A 20,955-nucleotide genomic window follows, 5' to 3' on the forward strand; every position below is an offset into this window, starting at 1 on the left:
CTAACAGGAGGCTTTAAAATTTTCATTCTAGTGTCTTTCGTTTGGGAGAAAAATGCAAAGGTACAATACAGCTTTTCCTTGCCGATATCTCTCTTTTGCAAAGAGATAGGCATTGGAAAATTCAGGGCTACAACGTGTAGATGAAGCACTAACAGGAGGCTTTAAAATTTTCATTCTAGTGTCCTTCGTTTGGGAGAAAAATGCAAAGGTACAATACAGCTTTTCCTTGCCGATATCTCTCTTTTGCAAAGAGATAGGCATTGGAAAATTCAGGGCTATAACGTGTAGATGAAGCACTAATAGGAGGCTTTAAAATTTTCATTCTAGTGTCTTTCGTTTGGGAGAAAAATGCAAAGGTACAATACAGCTTTTCCTTGCCGATATCTCTCTTTTGCAAAGAGCTAGGCATTGGAAAATTCAGGGCTATAACGTGTAGAGGAAGCACTAACAGGAGGCTTTAAAATTTTCATTCTAGTGTCTTTCGTTTGGGAGAAAAATGCAAAGGTACAATACAGCTTTTCCTTGCCGATATCTCTCTTTTGCAAAGAGATAGGCATTGGAAAATTCAGGGCTATAACGTGTAGATGAAGCACTAATAGGAGGCTTTAAAATTTTCATTCTAGTGTCTTTCGTTTGGGAGAAAAATGCAAAGGTACAATACAGCATTTCCTTGCCGGTATCTCTCTTTTGCAAAGAGATAGGCATTGGAAAATTCAGGGCTATAACGTGTAGATGAAGCACTAATAGGAGGCTTTAAAATTTTCATTCTAGTGTCCTTCGTTTGGGAGAAAAATGCAAGGTACAATACAGCTTTTCCTTGCCGATATCTCTCTTTTGCAAAGAGATAGGCATTGGAAAATTCAGGGCTATAACGTGTAGATGAAGCACTAATAGGAGGCTTTAAAATTTTCATTCTAGTGTCCTTCGTTTGGGAGAAAAATGCAAGGTACAATACAGCTTTTCCTTGCCGATATCTCTCTTTTGCAAAGAGATAGGCATTGGAAAATTCAGGGCTATAACGTGTAGATGAAGCACTAACAGGAGGCTTTAAAATTTTCATTCTAGTGTCTTTCGTTTGGGAGAAAAATGCAAAGGTACAATACAGCTTTTCCTTGCCGATATCTCTCTTTTGCAAAGAGATAGGCATTGGAAAATTCAGGGCTATAACGTGTAGATGAAGCACTAACAGGAGGCTTTAAAATTTTCATTCTAGTGTCTTTCGTTTGGGAGAAAAATGCAAAGGTACAATACAGCTTTTCCTTGCCGATATCTCTCTTTTGCAAAGAGCTAGGCATTGGAAAATTCAGGGCTATAACGTGTAGATGAAGCACTAACAGTAGGCTTTAAAATTTTCATTCTAGTGTCTTTCGTTTGGGAGAAAAATGCAAAGGTACAATACAGCTTTTCCTTGCCAATATCTCTCTTTTGCAAAGAGATAGGCATTGAAAAATTCAGGGCTATAACGTGTAGATGAAGCACTAATAGGAGGCTTTAAAATTTTTATTCTAGTGTCCTTCGTTTGGGAGAAAAATGCAAAGGTACAATACAGCTTTTCCTTGCCGATATCTCTCTTTTGCAAAGAGCTAGGCATTGGAAAATTCAGGGCTATAACGTGTAGATGAAGCACTAACAGTAGACTTTAAAATTTTCATTCTAGTGTCTTTCGTTTGGGAGAAAAATGCAAAGGTACAATACAGCTTTTCCTTGCCAATATCTCTCTTTTGCAAAGAGATAGGCATTGGAAAATTCAGGGCTATAACGTGTAGATGAAGCACTAACAGGAGGCTTTAAAATTTTCATTCTAGTGTCTTTCGTTTGGGAGAAAAATGCAAAGGTACAATACAGCTTTTCCTTGCCAATATCTCTCTTTTGCAAAGAGCTAGGCATTGGAAAATTCAGGGCTATACCGTGTAGATGAAGCACTAACAGGAGGCTTTTAAATTTTCATTCTAGTGTCCTTCGTTTGGGAGAAAAATGCAAAGGTACAATACAGCTTTTCCTTGCCGATATCTCTCTTTTGCAAAGAGATAGGCATTGGAAAATTCAGGGCTATAACGTGTAGATGAAGCACTAACAGGAGGCTTTAAAATTTTCATTCTAGTTTCTTTCGTTTGGGAGAAAAATGCAAAGGTACAATACAGTTTTTCCTGGCCGATATCTCTCTTTTGCAAAGAGATAGGCTTTGGAAAATTCAGGGCTATAACGTGTAGATGAAGCACTAACAGGAGGCTTTAAATTTTTCATTCTAGTTTCCTTCGTTTGGGAGAAAAATGCAAAGGTACAATACAGATTTTCCTTGCCGATATCTCTCTTTTGCAAAGAGATAGGCATTGGAAAATTCATTGCTATAACGTGTAGATGAAGCACTAACAGGAGGCTTTTAAATTTTCATTCTAGTGTCTTTCGTTTGGGAGAAAAATGCAAAGGTACAATGCAGCTTTTCCTTGCCGATATCTCTCTTTTGCAAAGAGATAGGCATTGGAAAATTCAGGGCTATAACGTGTAGATGAAGCACTAACAGGAGGCTTTAAAATTTTCATTCTAGTGTCTTTCGTTTGGGAGAAAAATGCAAAGGTACAATACAGTTTTTCCTGGCCGAAATCTCTCTTTTGCAAAGAGATAGGCATTGGAAAATTAAGGGCTATAACGTGTAGATGAAGCACTAACAGGAGGCTTTAAAATTTTCATTCTAGTTTCCTTCGTTTGGGAGAAAAATGCAAAGGTACAATACAGATTTTCCTTGCCGATATCTCTCTTTTGCAAAGAGATAGGCATTGGAAAATTCAGGGCTATAACGTGTAGATGAAGCACTAACAGGAGGCTTTAAAATTTTCATTCTAGTTTCTTTCGTTTGGGAGAAAAATGCAAAGGTACAATACAGCTTTTCCTGGCCGATATCTCTCTTTTGCAAAGAGATAGGCATTGGAAAATTCAGGGCTATAACGTGTAGATGAAGCACTAATAGGAGGCTTTTAAATTTTCATTCTAGTGTCTTTCGTTTGGGAGAAAAATGCAAAGGTACAATGCAGCTTTTCCTTGCCGATATCTCTCTTTTACAAAGAGATAGGCATTGGAAAATGCAGGGCTATAACGTGTAGATGAAGCACTAACATGAGGCTTTAAAATTTTCATTCTAGTGTCTTTCGTTTGGGAGAAAAATGCAAAGGTACAATACAGCATTTCCTTGCCGATATCTCTCTTTTGCAAAGAGATAGGCATTGGAAAATTCAGGGCTATACCGTGTAGATGAAGCACTAACAGGAGGCTTTAAAATTTTCATTCTAGTGTCTTTCGTTTGGGAGAAAAATGCAAAAGTACAATGCAGCTTTTCCTTGCCGATATCTCTCTTTTGCAAAGAAATAGGCATTGGAAAATGCAGGGCTATAACGTGTAGATGAAGCACTAACAGGAGGCTTTAAAATTTTCATTCTAGTGTCTTTCGTTTGGGAGAAAAATGCAAAGGTACAATACAGCTTTTCCTTGCCGATATCTCTCTTTTGCAAAGAGATAGGCATTGGAAAATTCAGGGCTATAACGTGTAGATGAAGCACTAACAGGAGGCTTTTAAATTTTATTCTAGTGTCCTTCGTTTGGGAGAAAAATGCAAAGGTACAATACAGCTTTTCCTTGCCGATATCTCTCTTTTGCAAAGAGATAGGCATTGGAAAATTCAGGGCTATAACGTGTAGATGAAGCACTAACAGGAGGCTTTACAATTTTCATTCTAGTGTCTTTCGTTTGGGAGAAAAATGCAAAGGTACAATACAGCTTTTCCTTGCCAATATCTCTCTTTTGCAAAGAGCTAGGCATTGGAAAATGCAGGGCTATATCGTGTAGATGAAGCACTAACAGGAGGCTTTACAATTTTCATTCTAGTGTCTTTCGTTTGGGAGAAAAATGCAAAGGTACAATGCTGCTTTTCCTTGCCGATATCTCTCTTTTGCAAAGAGATAGTCATTGGAAAATGCAGGGCTATAACGTGTAGATGAAGCACTAACAGGAGGCTTTAAAATTTTCATTCTAGTGTCTTTCGTTTGGGAGAAAAATGCAAAGGTACAATACAGCTTTTCCTTGCCGATATCTCTCTTTTGCAAAGAGATAGGCATTGGAAAATTCAGGGCTATAACGTGTAGATGAAGCACTAATAGGAGGCTTTAAAATTTTCATTCTAGTGTCCTTCGTTTGGGAGAAAAATGCAAAGGTACAATACAGCTTTTCCTTGCCGATATCTCTCTTTTGCAAAGAGATAGGCATTGGAAAATTCAGGGCTATAACGTGTAGGTGAAGCACTAACAGGAGGCTTTAAAATTTTCATTGTAGTGTCTTTCGTTTGGGAGAAAAATGCAAAGGTACAATACAGCTTTTCCTTGCCGATATCTCTCTTTTGCAAAGAGCTAGGCATTGGAAAATTCAGGGCTATAACGTGTAGATGAAGCACTAACAGGAGGCTTTAAATTTTTCATTCTAGTGTCTTTCGTTTGGGAGAAAAATGCAAAAGTACAATGCAGCTTTTCCTTGCCGATATCTCTCTTTTGCAAAGAGCTAGGCATTGGAAAATTCAGGGCTATAACGTGTAGATGAAGCACTAATAGGAGGCTTTAACATTTTCATTCTAGTGTCTTTCGTTTGGGAGAAAAATGCAAAGGTACAATACAGCTTTTCCTTGCCGATATCTCTCTTTTGCAAAGAGATAGGCATTGGAAAATTCAGGGCTATAACGTGTAGATGAAGCACTAATAGGAGGCTTTAAAATTTTCATTCTAGTGTCCTTCGTTTGGGAGAAAAATGCAAAGGTACAATACAGCTTTTCCTTGCCGATATCTCTCTTTTGCAAAGAGATAGGCATTGGAAAATTCAGTGCTATAACGTGTAGGTGAAGCACTAACAGGAGGCTTTAAAATTTTCATTCTAGTGTCTTTCGTTTGGGAGAAAAATGCAAAGGTACAATACAGCTTTTCCATGCCGATATCTCTCTTTTGCAAAGAGCTAGGCATTGGAAAATTCAGGGCTATAACGTGTAGATGAAGCACTAACAGGAGGCTTTAAATTTTTCATTCTAGTGTCTTTCGTTTGGGAGAAAAATGCAAAGGTACAATACAGCTTTTCCTTGCCAATATCTCTCTTTTGCAAAGAGATAGGCATTGGAAAATTCAGGGCTATACCGTGTAGATGAAGCACTAACAGGAGGCTTTTAAATCTTCATTCTAGTGTCCTTCGTTTGGGAGAAAAATGCAAAGGTACAATACAGCTTTTCCTTGCCAATATCTCTCTTTTGCAAAGAGATAGGCATTGGAAAATTCAGGGCTATAACGTGTAGATGAAGCACTAACAGGAGGCTTTAAAATTTTCATTCTAGTGTCTTTCGTTTGGGAGAAAAATGCAAAGGTACAATACAGCTTTTCCTTGCCAATATCTCTCTTTTGCAAAGAGCTAGGCATTGGAAAATTCAGGGCTATACCGTGTAGATGAAGCACTAACAGGAGGCTTTTAAATTTTCATTCTAGTGTCCTTCGTTTGGGAGAAAAATGCAAAGGTACAATACAGCTTTTCCTTGCCGATATCTCTCTTTTGCAAAGAGATAGGCATTGGAAAATTCAGGGCTATAACGTGTAGATGAAGCACTAACAGGAGGCTTTAAAATTTTCATTCTAGTTTCTTTCGTTTGGGAGAAAAATGCAAAGGTACAATACAGTTTTTCCTGGCCGATATCTCTCTTTTGCAAAGAGATAGGCTTTGGAAAATTCAGGGCTATAACGTGTAGATGAAGCACTAACAGGAGGCTTTAAATTTTTCATTCTAGTTTCCTTCGTTTGGGAGAAAAATGCAAAGGTACAATACAGATTTTCCTTGCCGATATCTCTCTTTTGCAAAGAGATAGGCATTGGAAAATTCATTGCTATAACGTGTAGATGAAGCACTAACAGGAGGCTTTTAAATTTTCATTCTAGTGTCTTTCGTTTGGGAGAAAAATGCAAAGGTACAATGCAGCTTTTCCTTGCCGATATCTCTCTTTTGCAAAGAGATAGGCATTGGAAAATTCAGGGCTATAACGTGTAGATGAAGCACTAACAGGAGGCTTTAAAATTTTCATTCTAGTGTCTTTCGTTTGGGAGAAAAATGCAAAGGTACAATACAGTTTTTCCTGGCCGAAATCTCTCTTTTGCAAAGAGATAGGCATTGGAAAATTAAGGGCTATAACGTGTAGATGAAGCACTAACAGGAGGCTTTAAAATTTTCATTCTAGTTTCCTTCGTTTGGGAGAAAAATGCAAAGGTACAATACAGATTTTCCTTGCCGATATCTCTCTTTTGCAAAGAGATAGGCATTGGAAAATTCAGGGCTATAACGTGTAGATGAAGCACTAACAGGAGGCTTTAAAATTTTCATTCTAGTTTCTTTCGTTTGGGAGAAAAATGCAAAGGTACAATACAGCTTTTCCTGGCCGATATCTCTCTTTTGCAAAGAGATAGGCATTGGAAAATTCAGGGCTATAACGTGTAGATGAAGCACTAATAGGAGGCTTTTAAATTTTCATTCTAGTGTCTTTCGTTTGGGAGAAAAATGCAAAGGTACAATGCAGCTTTTCCTTGCCGATATCTCTCTTTTACAAAGAGATAGGCATTGGAAAATGCAGGGCTATAACGTGTAGATGAAGCACTAACATGAGGCTTTAAAATTTTCATTCTAGTGTCTTTCGTTTGGGAGAAAAATGCAAAGGTACAATACAGCATTTCCTTGCCGATATCTCTCTTTTGCAAAGAGATAGGCATTGGAAAATTCAGGGCTATACCGTGTAGATGAAGCACTAACAGGAGGCTTTAAAATTTTCATTCTAGTGTCTTTCGTTTGGGAGAAAAATGCAAAAGTACAATGCAGCTTTTCCTTGCCGATATCTCTCTTTTGCAAAGAAATAGGCATTGGAAAATGCAGGGCTATAACGTGTAGATGAAGCACTAACAGGAGGCTTTAAAATTTTCATTCTAGTGTCTTTCGTTTGGGAGAAAAATGCAAAGGTACAATACAGCTTTTCCTTGCCGATATCTCTCTTTTGCAAAGAGATAGGCATTGGAAAATTCAGGGCTATAACGTGTAGATGAAGCACTAACAGGAGGCTTTTAAATTTTATTCTAGTGTCCTTCGTTTGGGAGAAAAATGCAAAGGTACAATACAGCTTTTCCTTGCCGATATCTCTCTTTTGCAAAGAGATAGGCATTGGAAAATTCAGGGCTATAACGTGTAGATGAAGCACTAACAGGAGGCTTTACAATTTTCATTCTAGTGTCTTTCGTTTGGGAGAAAAATGCAAAGGTACAATACAGCTTTTCCTTGCCAATATCTCTCTTTTGCAAAGAGCTAGGCATTGGAAAATGCAGGGCTATATCGTGTAGATGAAGCACTAACAGGAGGCTTTACAATTTTCATTCTAGTGTCTTTCGTTTGGGAGAAAAATGCAAAGGTACAATGCTGCTTTTCCTTGCCGATATCTCTCTTTTGCAAAGAGATAGTCATTGGAAAATGCAGGGCTATAACGTGTAGATGAAGCACTAACAGGAGGCTTTAAAATTTTCATTCTAGTGTCTTTCGTTTGGGAGAAAAATGCAAAGGTACAATACAGCTTTTCCTTGCCGATATCTCTCTTTTGCAAAGAGATAGGCATTGGAAAATTCAGGGCTATAACGTGTAGATGAAGCACTAATAGGAGGCTTTAAAATTTTCATTCTAGTGTCCTTCGTTTGGGAGAAAAATGCAAAGGTACAATACAGCTTTTCCTTGCCGATATCTCTCTTTTGCAAAGAGATAGGCATTGGAAAATTCAGGGCTATAACGTGTAGGTGAAGCACTAACAGGAGGCTTTAAAATTTTCATTGTAGTGTCTTTCGTTTGGGAGAAAAATGCAAAGGTACAATACAGCTTTTCCTTGCCGATATCTCTCTTTTGCAAAGAGCTAGGCATTGGAAAATTCAGGGCTATAACGTGTAGATGAAGCACTAACAGGAGGCTTTAAATTTTTCATTCTAGTGTCTTTCGTTTGGGAGAAAAATGCAAAAGTACAATGCAGCTTTTCCTTGCCGATATCTCTCTTTTGCAAAGAGCTAGGCATTGGAAAATTCAGGGCTATAACGTGTAGATGAAGCACTAATAGGAGGCTTTAACATTTTCATTCTAGTGTCTTTCGTTTGGGAGAAAAATGCAAAGGTACAATACAGCTTTTCCTTGCCGATATCTCTCTTTTGCAAAGAGATAGGCATTGGAAAATTCAGGGCTATAACGTGTAGATGAAGCACTAATAGGAGGCTTTAAAATTTTCATTCTAGTGTCCTTCGTTTGGGAGAAAAATGCAAAGGTACAATACAGCTTTTCCTTGCCGATATCTCTCTTTTGCAAAGAGATAGGCATTGGAAAATTCAGTGCTATAACGTGTAGGTGAAGCACTAACAGGAGGCTTTAAAATTTTCATTCTAGTGTCTTTCGTTTGGGAGAAAAATGCAAAGGTACAATACAGCTTTTCCATGCCGATATCTCTCTTTTGCAAAGAGCTAGGCATTGGAAAATTCAGGGCTATAACGTGTAGATGAAGCACTAACAGGAGGCTTTAAATTTTTCATTCTAGTGTCTTTCGTTTGGGAGAAAAATGCAAAGGTACAATACAGCTTTTCCTTGCCAATATCTCTCTTTTGCAAAGAGATAGGCATTGGAAAATTCAGGGCTATACCGTGTAGATGAAGCACTAACAGGAGGCTTTTAAATCTTCATTCTAGTGTCCTTCGTTTGGGAGAAAAATGCAAAGGTACAATACAGCTTTTCCTTGCCGATATCTCTCTTTTGCAAAGAGATAGGCATTGGAAAATTCAGGGCTATAACGTGTAGATGAAGCACTAACAGGAGGCTTTAAAATTTTCATTCTAGTGTCTTTCGTTTGGGAGAAAAATGCAAAGGTACAATACAGCTTTTCCTTGCCGATATCTCTCTTTTGCAAAGAGCTAGGCATTGGAAAATTCAGGGCTATAACGTGTAGATGAAGCACTAATAGGAGGCTTTAAAATTTTCATTCTAGTGTCCTTCGTTTGGGAGAAAAATGCAAAGGTACAATACAGCTTTTCCTTGCCAATATCTCTCTTTTGCAAAGAGCTAGGCATTGGAAAATTCAGGGCTATAACGTGTAGATGAAGCACTAACAGGAGGCTTTAAAATTTTCATTCTAGTGTCTTTCGTTTGGGAGAAAAATGCAAAAGTACAATGCTGCTTTTCCTTGCCGATATCTCTCTTTTGCAAAGAGATAGGCATTGGAAAATGCAGGGCTATAACGTGTAGATGAAGCACTAACAGGAGGCGTTAAAATTTTCATTCTAGTGTCTTTCGTTTGGGAGAAAAATGCAAAGGTACAATACAGCTTTTCCTTGCCAATATCTCTCTTTTGCAAAGAGCTAGGCATTGGAAAATGCAGGGCTATATCGTGTAGATGAAGCACTAACAGGAGGCTTTACAATTTTCATTCTAGTGTCTTTCGTTTGGGAGAAAAATGCAAAGGTACAATGCTGCTTTTCCTTGCCGATATCTCTCTTTTGCAAAGAGATAGGCATTGGAAAATGCAGGGCTATAACGTGTAGATGAAGCACTAACAGGAGGCTTTAAAATTTTCATTCTAGTGTCTTTCGTTTGGGAGAAAAATGCAAAGGTACAATACAGCTTTTCCTTGCCGATATCTCTCTTTTGCAAAGAGATAGGCATTGGAAAATTCAGGGCTATAACGTGTAGATGAAGCACTAATAGGAGGCTTTAAAATTTTCATTCTACTATCCTTCGTTTGGGAGAAAAATGCAAAGGTACAATACAGCTTTTCCTTGCCGATATCTCTCTTTTGCAAAGAGATAGGCATTGGAAAATTCACGGCTATAACGTGTAGGTGAAGCACTAACAGGAGGCTTTAAAATTTTCATTCTAGTGTCTTTCGTTTGGGAGAAAAATGCAAAGGTACAATACAGCTTTTCCTTGCCGATATCTCTCTTTTGCAAAGAGCTAGGCATTGGAAAATTCAGGGCTATAACGTGTAGATGAAGCACTAACAGGAGGCTTTAAATTTTTCATTCTAGTGTCTTTCGTTTGGGAGAAAAATGCAAAGGTACAATACAGCTTTTCCTTGCCGATATCTCTCTTTTGCAAAGAGCTAGGCATTGGAAAATTTGTTCTCTGAAAAGTGTCCACAAAGCCAAGTTTCTGATTAACACCTTTGTAGGGATGGTTTTTAACCTATTACTAAATTAAACTTGCTTCATTGGAAAGGCAGCAAGATGCATCCTCATTTCAATATCTACTGAAATAATACAGGTTGACACCAGGAAACATTAACGCCACTGCATCCTTGCTGCTTTCTCATGTGGAAGTCTGTTTAATGTGAAAACAAGGTGATATCTAATTAGCACACAGGTAAGGAATTAAGAAAATCTTTATTTAAGGGTGAAGATGTTTCTCACAAAATCGTTGCCCCAATGCATCATTGAAATTCAAGCTGCAAAGATGATTTTAATATATCACTTGTACATTTTGTATTGCTCTTCTGGTGACAATGTAGTTTGTTTTTGTCAATTACCATTTTAATAATCGGGTAAAGAAAATTAAGTGGATTTTTGAAAGAAAACAATACTGTCAATATACTATTAAAACAAATTAAAATGGTAAAAGTTATTGTACTTTAAGTAAAAATAAAAGAGCAAAAATATCAATCCCAGTTTTGGTTTACTTTAATTAACAAAAAAAAATGCATATAGCAGAGGATAGTTTCAATCTGCCTACCTCTGGGTTATGGACCCAGCATGCTTCCATTACAGTACTCTGCTGCACATGTAATTGCAAGAGATCCTGAAGCACTCACTCATCATGGGAAAGTACCAATGTGTTTCTTCATTGGTTGATGGAAGAAACATCTTACAAAAACTCTCCAGATTATTGACTATTTAAAGTTTTTCTAGGAAACGTTCTAGATGAATGCTTATTAGCCTTTGTCAGTATATACTTTTGCAAAGTGTCGCTGTGGCGCAATCAGTTAGTGTGTACGGCTATTAACCAAAAGGTTAGTGGTTCAATCCCACCCAGGGACGTAATTGACCTTGTTATCAGATTTTGGTGATCTTTAAGTAGACAAGTCAAAATTTCAAAAACCCCTGTTATGGTGTAGGGTACCTGGCCTTCTCTGATGTAATCAGAGTTAGATTTGATTCAGTGATTTTATAAAAACAGCTAGGAAGCACAATTTAGCAGTGGTTTGCAGAGAAAAAGAAATATGCTGGCAAAAAAATCCAATTGAGTGATTAAACAGCTCTTCATTTTCTGGCTTTATTTTTATGCTAACAAATTTGTTCTCTGAAAAGTGTCCACAAAGCCAAGTATCTGATTAACATCTTTGTAGGGATGGTTTTTCACCTATTACTAAATTAAACTTGCTTCATTGGATAGGCAGCAAGATGCATTCTCATTTCAATATCTACTGAAATAATACAGGTTGACACCAGGAAACATTAACGCCACTGCATCCTTGCTGCTTTCTCATGTGGAAGTCTGTTTAATGTGAAAACAAGGTGATATCTAATTAGCACACAGGTAAGGAATTAAGAAAATCTTTATTTAAGGGTGAAGATGTTTCTCACAATATCGTTGCCCCAATGCATCATTGAAATTCAAGCTGGAAAGATGATTTTAATATATCACTTGTACATTTTGTATTGCTCTTCTGGTGACAATGTAGTTTGTTTTTGTCAATTACCATTTTAATAATAGGGTAAAGAAAATTAAGTGGATTTTTGAAAGAAAACAATACTGTCAATATACTATTAAAACAAATTAAAATGGTAAAAGTTATTGTACTTTAAGTAAAAATAAAAGAGCAAAAATATCAATCCCAGTTTTGGATTACTTTAATTAACAAAAAAAATGCATATAGCAGAGGATAGTTTCAATCTGCCTACCTCTGGGTTATGGGCCCAGCATGCTTCCATTGCAGTACTCTGCTGCACATGTAAGTGCAAGAGATCCTGAAGCACTCACTCATCATGGGAAAGTACCAATGCGTTTCTTCATTGGTTGATGGAAGAAACATCTTACAAAAACTCTCCAGATTATTGACTTTTTAAAGTTTTCTAGGAAACGTTCTAGATGAATGCTTATTAGCCTTTGTCAGTATGTACTTTTGCAAAGTGTCTCTGTGGTGCAATCGGTTAGTGTGTTTGGTTATTAACCAAAGGGTTGGTGGTTCAATCCCACCCAGGGATGTTATTGACCTTGTCATCAGATTTTGGTGATCTTTAAGTAGACAAGTCAAAATTTCAAACCCCCTCTTATGGTGTAGGGTACCTGGCCTACTCTGATGTAATCAGAGTTAGATTTGATTAAGTGATTTTATCAAAAAACAGCTAGGAAGCACAATTTAGCAGTGGGTTGCAGAGAAAATGAAATATGCTGGCAGAAAAATCCAATTGAGTGATTAAACAGCTCTTCATTTTCTGGCTTTATTTTTATGCTAACAAATTTGTTCTCTGAAAAGTGTCCAAAAAGCCAAGTATCGGATTAACATCTTTGTAGGGATGGTTTTTCACCTATTACTAAATTAAACTTGCTTCATTGGAAAGGCAGCAAGATGCATCCTCATTTCAATATCTACTGAAATAATACAGGTTGACACCAGGAAACATTAACGCCACTGCATCCTTGCTGCTTTCTCATGTGGAAGTCTGTTTAATGTGAAAACAAGGTGATATCTAATTAGCACACAGGTAAGGAATTAAGAAAATCTTTATTTAAGGGTGAAGATGTTATCACAAAATCGTTGCCCCAATGCATCATTGAAATTCAAGCTGGAAAGATGATTTTAATATATCACTTGTACATTTTGTATTGCTCTTCTGGTGACAATGTAGTTTGTTTTTGTCAATTACCATTTTAATAATCGGGTAAAGAAAATTAAGTGGATTTTTGAAAGAAAACAATACTGTCAATATACTATTAAAACAAATTAAAATTGTAAAAGTTATTGTACTTTAAGTAAAAATAAAAGAGCAAAAATATCAATCCCAGTTTTGGTTTACTTTAATTAACAAAAAAAAATGCATATAGCAGAGGATAGTTTCAATCTGCCTACCTCTGGGTTATGAACCCAGCATGCTTTCATTACAGTACTCTGCTGCACATGTAAGTGCAAGAGATCCTGAAGCACTCACTCATCATGGGAAAGTACCAATGTGTTTCTTCGTTGGTTGATGGAAGAAACATCTTACAAAAACTCTCCAGATTATTGACTTTTTAAAGTTTTTCTAGCAAACGTTCTAGATGAATGCTTATTATCCTTTGTCAGTATGGACTTTTGCAAAGTGTCTCTGTGGCGCAATCGGTTAGTGTGATTGGTTATTAACCAAAGGGTTGGTGGTTCAATCCCACCCAGGGATGTAATTGACCTTGTTATCAGATTTTGGTGATCTTTAAGTAGACAAGTCAAAATTTAAAAAACCCCTGTTATGGTGTAGGGTACCTGGCCTTCTCTGATGTAATCAGAGTTAGATTTGATTCAGTGATTTTATAAAAACAGCTAGGAAGCACAATTTAGCAGTGGTTTGCAGAGAAAAAGAAATATGCTGGCAAAAAAATCCAATTGAGTGATTAAACAGCTCTTCATTTTCTGGCTTTATTTTTATGCTAACAAATTTGTTCTCTGAAAAGTGTCCACAAAGCCAAGTATCTGATTAACATCTTTGTAGGGATGGTTTTTCACCTATTACTAAATTAAACTTGCTTCATTGGAAAGGCAGCAAGATGCATCCTCATTTCAATATCTACTGAAATAATACAGGTTGACACCAGGAAACATTAACGCCACTGCATCCTTGCTGCTTTCTCATGTGGAAGTCTGTTTAATGTGAAAACAAGGTGATATCTAATTAGCACACAGGTAAGGAATTAAGAAAATCTTTATTTAAGGGTGAAGATGTTTCTCACAAAATCGTTGCCCCAATGCATCATTGAAATTCAAGCTGGAAAGATGATTTTAATATATAACTTGTACATTTTGTATTGCTCTTCTGGTGACAATGTAGTTTGTTTTTGTCAATTACCATTTTAATAATAGGGTAAAGAAAATTAAGTGGATTTTTGAAAGAAAACAATACTGTCAATATACTATTAAAACAAATTAAAATGGTAAAAGTTATTGTACTTTAAGTAAAAATAAAAGAGCAAAAATATCAATCCCAGTTTTGGATTACTTTAATTAACAAAAAAAAATGCATATAGCAGAGGATAGTTTCAATCTGCCTACCTCTGGGTTATGAACCCAGCATGCTTTCATTACAGTACTCTGCTGCACATGTAAGTGCAAGAGATCCTGAAGCACTCACTCATCATGGGAAAGTACCAATGTGTTTCTTCGTTGGTTGATGGAAGAAACATCTTACAAAAACTCTCCACATAATTGACTTTTTAAAATGTTTCTAGGAAACGTTCTAGATGAATGCTTATTAGCCTTTGTCAGTATGTACTTTTGCAAAGTGTCGCTGTGGCGCAATCAGTTAGTGTGTATGGTTATTAACCAAAAGGTTGGTGGTTCAATCCCACCCAGGGACGTAATTGACCTTGTTATCAGATTTTGGTGATCTTTAAGTAGACAAGTCAAAATTTCAAACCCCTTGTTATGGTGTAGGGTACCTGACCTTCTCTGATGTAATCAGAGTTAGATTTGATTCAGTGATTTTATAAAAACAGCTAGGAAGCACAATTTAGCAGTGGGTTGCAGAGAAAAAGAAATATGCTGGCAAAAAAATCCAATTGAGTGATTAAACAGCTCTTCATTTTCTGGCTTTATTTTTATGCTAACAAATTTGTTCTCTGAAAAGTGTCCACAAAGCCAAGTCTCTGATTAACACCTTTGTAGGGATGGTTTTTCACCTATTACTAAATTAAACTTGCTTCATTGGAAAGGCAGCAAGATGCATCCTCATTTCAATGTCTACTGAAATAATACAGGTTGACACCAGGAAACATTAACGCCACTGCATCCTTGCTGCTTTCGCATGTGGAAGTCTGTTTAATGTGAAAACAAGGTGATATCTAATTAGCACACAGGTAAGGAATTAAGAAAATCTTTATTTAAGGGTGAAGGTGTTTCTCACAAAATCGTTGCCCCAATGCATCATTGAAATTCAAGCTGGAAAGATGATTTTAATATATCACTTGTACATTTTGTATTGCTCTTCTGGTGACAATGTAGTTTGTTTTTGTCAATTACCATTTTAATAATAGGGTAAAGAAAATTAAGTGGATTTTTGAAAGAAAACAATACTGTCAATATACTATTAAAACAAATTAAAATGGTAAAAGTTATTGTACTTTAAGTAAAAATAAAAGAGCAAAAATATCAATCCCAGTTTTGGATTACTTTAATTAACAAAAAAAATGCATATAGCAGAGGATAGTTTCAATCTGCCTACCTCTGGGTTATGGGCCCAGCATTTTTCCATTGCAGTACTCTGCTGCACATGTAAGTGCAAGAGATCCTGAAGCACTCACTCATCATGGGTAAGTACCAATGTGTTTCTTCGTTGGTTGATGGAAGAAACATCTTACAAAAACTCTCCAGATTATTGACTTTTTAAAGTTTTTCTAGGAAACGTTCTAGATGAATGCTTATTAGCCTTTGTCAGTATGTACGTTTTTTAAAGTGTCTCTGTGGCGCAATCGGTTAGTGTGTTTGGTTATTAATCAAAGGGTTGGTGGTTCAATCCCACCCAGGGATGTAATTGACCTTGTTATCAGATTTTGGTGATCTTTAAGTAGACAAGTCAAAATTTCAGACCCCCTTCTTATGGTGTAGGGTACCTGGCCTACTCTGATGTAATCAGAGTTAGATTTGATTCAGTGATTTTATAAAAAAAAACAGCTAGGAAGCACAATTTAGCAGTGGGTTGCAGAGAAAAAGAAAAATGCTGGCAGAAAAATCCAATTGAGTGATTAAACAGCTCTTCATTTTCTGGCTTTATTTTTATGATAACAAATTTGTTCTCTGAAAAGTGTCCACAAAGCCAAGTATCTGATTAACATCTTTGTAGGGATGGTTTTTCACCTATTACTAAATTAAACTTGCTTCATTGGAAAGGCAGCAAGATGCATCCTCATTTCAATATCTACGGAAATAATACAGGTTGACACCAGGAAACATTAACGCCACTGCATCTTTGCTGTTTTCTCATGTGGAAGTCTGTTTAATGTGAAAACAAGGTGATATCTAATTAGCACACAGGTAAGGAATTAAGAACATCTTTATTTAAGGGTGAAGATGTTTCTCACAAAATCGTTGCCCCAATGCATCATTGAAATTCAAGCTGGAAAGATGATTTTAATATATCACTTGTACATTTTGTATTGCTCTTCTGGTGACAATGTAGTTTGTTTTTGTCAATTACCATTTTAATAATCGGGTAAAGAAAATTAATAGGATTTTTGAAAGAAAACAATACTGTCAATATACTATTAAAACAAATTAAAATGGTAAAAGTTATTGTACTTTAAGTAAAAATAAAAGAGCAAAAATATCAATCCCAGTTTTGGATTACTTTAATTAACAAAAAAATGCATATAGCAGAGGATAGTTTCAATCTGCCTACCTCTGGGTTATGGACCCAGCATGCTTCCATTACAGTACTCTGCTGCACATGTAAGTGCAAGAGATCCTGAAGCACTCACTCATCATGGGAAAGTACCAATGTGTTTCTTCATTGGTTGATGGAAGAAACATCTTACAAAAACTCTCCACATTATTGACTTTTTAAAATGTTTCTAGGAATCATTCTAGATGAATGCTTATTAGCCTTTGTCAGTAAGTACTTTTGCAAAGTGTCGCTGTGGCGCAATCAGTTAGTGTGTAAGGCTATTAACCAAAAGGTTGGTGGTTCAATCCCACCCAGGGACTTAATTGACCTTGTTATCAGATTTTGGTGATCTTTAAGTAGACAAGTCAAAATTTCAAACCCCCTGTTATGGTGTAGGGTACCTGGCCTTCTCTGATGTTTAGATTTGATTCAGTGATTTTATAAAAACAGCTAGGAAGCACAATTTAGCAGTGGGTTGCAGAGAAAAAGAAATATGCTGGCAGAAAAATCCAATTGAGTGATTAAACAGCTCTTCATTTTCTGGCATTATTTTTATACTAACAAATTTGTTCTCTGAAAAGTGTCCACAAAGCCAAGTCTCTGATTAACACCTTTGTAGGGATGGTTTTTCACCTATTACTAAATTAAACTTGCTTCATTGGAAAGGCAGCAAGATGCATCCTCATTTCAATGTCTACTGAAATAATACAGGTTGACACCAGGAAACATTAACGCCACTGCATCCTTGCTGCTTTCGCATGTGGAAGTCTGTTTAATGTGAAAACAAGGTGATATCTAATTAGCACACAGGTAAGGAATTAAGAAAATCTTTATTTAAGGGTGAAGATGTTTCTCACAAAATCGTTGCCCCAATGCATCATTGAAATTCAAGCTGGAAAGATGATTTTAATATATCACTTGTACATTTTGTATTGCTCTTCTGGTGACAATGTAGTTTGTTTTTGTCAATTACCATTTTAATAATCGGGTAAAGAAAATTAATTGGATTTTTGAAAGAAAACAATACTGTCAATATACTATTAAAACAAATTAAAATGGTAAAAGTTATTGTACTTTAAGTAAAAATAAAAGAGCAAAAATATCAATCCCAGTTTTGGATTACTTTAATTAACAAAAAAAAATGCATATAGCAGAGGATAGTTTCAATCTGCCTACCTCTGGATTATGGACCCAGCATGCTTCCATTACAGTACTCTGCTGCACATGTAAGTGCAAGAGATCCTGAAGCACTCACTCATCATGGGAAAGTACCAATGTGTTTCTTCATTGGTTGATGGAAGAAACATCTTACAAAAACTCTCCACATTATTGACTTTTTAAAATGTTTCTAGGAATCGTTCTAGATGAATGCTTATTAGCCTTTGTCAGTATATTCTTTTGCAAAGTGTCGCTGTGGCACAATCAGTTAGTGTGTAAGGCTATTAACCAAAAGGTTGGTGGTTCAATCCCACCCATGGACTTAATTGACCTTGTTATCAGATTTTGGTGATCTGTAAGTAGACAAGTCAAAATTTCAAACCCCCTGTTATGGTGTAGGGTACCTGGCCTTCTCTAATGTAATCAGAGTTAGATTTGATTCAGTGATTTTATTAAAACAGCTAGGAAGAACAATTTAGCAGTGGGTTGCAGAGAAAAAGAAATATGCTGGCAGAAAAATCCAATTGAGTGATTAAACAGCTCTTCATTTTCTGGCTTTATTTTTATACTAACAAATTTGTTCTCTGAAAAGTGTCCACAAAGCCAAGTCTCTGATTAACACCTTTGTAGGGATGGTTTTTCACCTATTACTAAATTAAACTTGCTTCATTGGAAAGGCAGCAAGATGCATCTTCATTTCAATGTCTACTGAAATAATACAGGTTGACACCAGGAAACATTAACGCCACTGCATCCTTGCTGCTTTCGCATGTGGAAGTCTGTTTAATGTGAAAACAAGGTGATATCTAATTAGCACACAGGTAAGGAATTAAGAAAATCTTTATTTAAGGGTGAAGATGTTTCTCACAAAATCGTTGCCCCAATGCATCATTGAAATTCAAGCTGGAAAGATGATTTTAATATATCACTTGTACATTTTGTATTGCTCTTCTGGTGACAATGTAGTTTGTTTTTGTCAATTACCATTTTAATAATCGGGTAAAGAAAATTAAGTGGATTTTTGAAAGAAAACAATACTGTCAATATACTATTAAAACAAATTAAAATGGTAAAAGTTATTGTACTTTAAGTAAAAATAAAAGAGCAAAAATATCAATCCCAGTTTTGGATTACTTTAATTAACAAAAAAAAAATGCATATAGCAGAGGATAGTTTCAATCTGCCTACCTCTGGGTTATGGACCCAGCATGCTTCCATTACAGTACTCTGCTGCACATGTAAGTGCAAGAGGTCCTGAAGCACTCACTTATCATGGGAAAGTACCAATGTGTTTCTTCATTGGTTGATGGAAGAAACATCTTACAAAAACTCTCCACATTATTGACTTTTTAAAATGTTTCTAGGAATCGTTCTAGATGAATGCTTATTAGCCTTTGTCAGTATGTACTTTTGCAAAGTGTAGCTGTGGCGCAATCAGTTAGTGTGTAAGGCTATTAACCAAAAGGTTGGTTGTTCAATCCCACCAAGGGACTTAATTGACCTTGTTATCAGATTTTGGTGATCTTTAAGTAGACAAGTCAAAATTTCAAACCCCCTGTTATGGTGTAGGGTACCTGGCCTTCTCTGATGTAATCAGAGTTAGATTTGATTCAGTGATTTTATAAAAACAGCTAGGAAGCACAATTTGGCAGTGGGTTGCAGAGAAAAAGAAATATGCTGGCAGAAAAATCCAATTGAGTGATTAAACAGCTCTTCGTTTTCTGGCTTTATTTTTATGCTAACTAATTTGTTCTCTGAAAAGTGTCCACAAAGCCAAGTATCTGATTAACATATTTGTAGGGGTGGTTTTTCACCTATTACTAAATTAAACTTGCTTCATTGGAAAGGCAGCAAGATGCATCCTCATTTCAATATCTACTGAAATAATACAGGTTGACACCAGGAAACATTAACGCCACTGCATCCTTGCTGCTTTCTCATGTGGAAGTCTGTTTAATGTGAAAACAAGGTGATATCTAATTAGCACACAGGTAAGGAATTAAGAAAATCTTTATTTAAGGGTGAAGATGTTTCTCACAAAATCGTTGCCCCAATGCATCATTGAAATTCAAGCTGGGAAGATGATTTTAATATATCACTTGTACATTTTGTATTGCTCTTCTGGTGACAATGTAGTTTGTTTTTGTCAATTACCATTTTAATAATAGGGTAAAGAAAATTAAGTGGATTTTTGAAAGAAAACAATACTGTCAATATACTATTAAAACAAATTAAAATGGTAAAAGTTATTGTACTTTAAGTAAAAATAAAAGCTAAAATATCAATCCCAGTTTTGGATTACTTTAATGAACAAAAAAAAAATTAATATAGCAAAGGATAGTTTCAATCTGCCTACCTCTGGGTTATGGGCCCAGCATGCTTCCATTGCAGTACTCTGCTGCACATGTAAGTGCAAGAGATCCTGAAGCACTCACTCATCATGCAAAAGTACCAATGTGTTTCTTCATTGGTTGCTGGAAGAAACATCTTACATAAACTCTCCAGATTATTGACTTTTTAAAGTTTTTCTAGGAAACGTTCTAGATGAATGCTTATTAGTCTTTGTCAGTATGTGCTTTTTGCAAAGTGTCTCTGTGGCACAATCGCTTAGTGTGTTCAGCTATTTATCAAAAGGTTGGTGGTTCAAATCCACCCAGGGACGTAATTGACCTTGTGATCAGATTTTGGTGATATTTAAGTAGACAAGTCAAAATTGCAAACCCCCTCTTATGGTGTAGGGTACCTGGCCTTCTCTGATGTAATCAGAGTTAGATTTGATTAAGTGATTTTATAAAAAAACAGCTAGGAAGCACAATTTAGCAGTGGGTTGCAGAGAAAAAGAAAAATGCTGGCAGAAAAATCCAATTGAGTGATTAAACAGCTCTTCATTTTCTGGCTTTATTTTTATGATTACAAATTTGTTCTCTGAAAAGTGTCCACAAAGCCAAGTATCTGATTAACATCTTTGTAGGGATGGTTTTTCACCTATTACTAAATTAAACTTGCTTCATTGGAAAGGCAGCAAGATGCATCCTCATTTCAATATCTACGGAAATAATACAGGTTGACACCAGGAAACATTAACGCCACTGCATCTTTGCTGTTTTCTCATGTGGAAGTCTGTTTAATGTGAAAACAAGGTGATATCTAATTAGCACACAGGTAAGGAATT

This window comes from Pseudophryne corroboree, unplaced genomic scaffold (assembly GCF_028390025.1).
Source record: "Pseudophryne corroboree isolate aPseCor3 unplaced genomic scaffold, aPseCor3.hap2 scaffold_464, whole genome shotgun sequence".
Classification (NCBI taxonomy): domain Eukaryota; kingdom Metazoa; phylum Chordata; class Amphibia; order Anura; family Myobatrachidae; genus Pseudophryne; species Pseudophryne corroboree.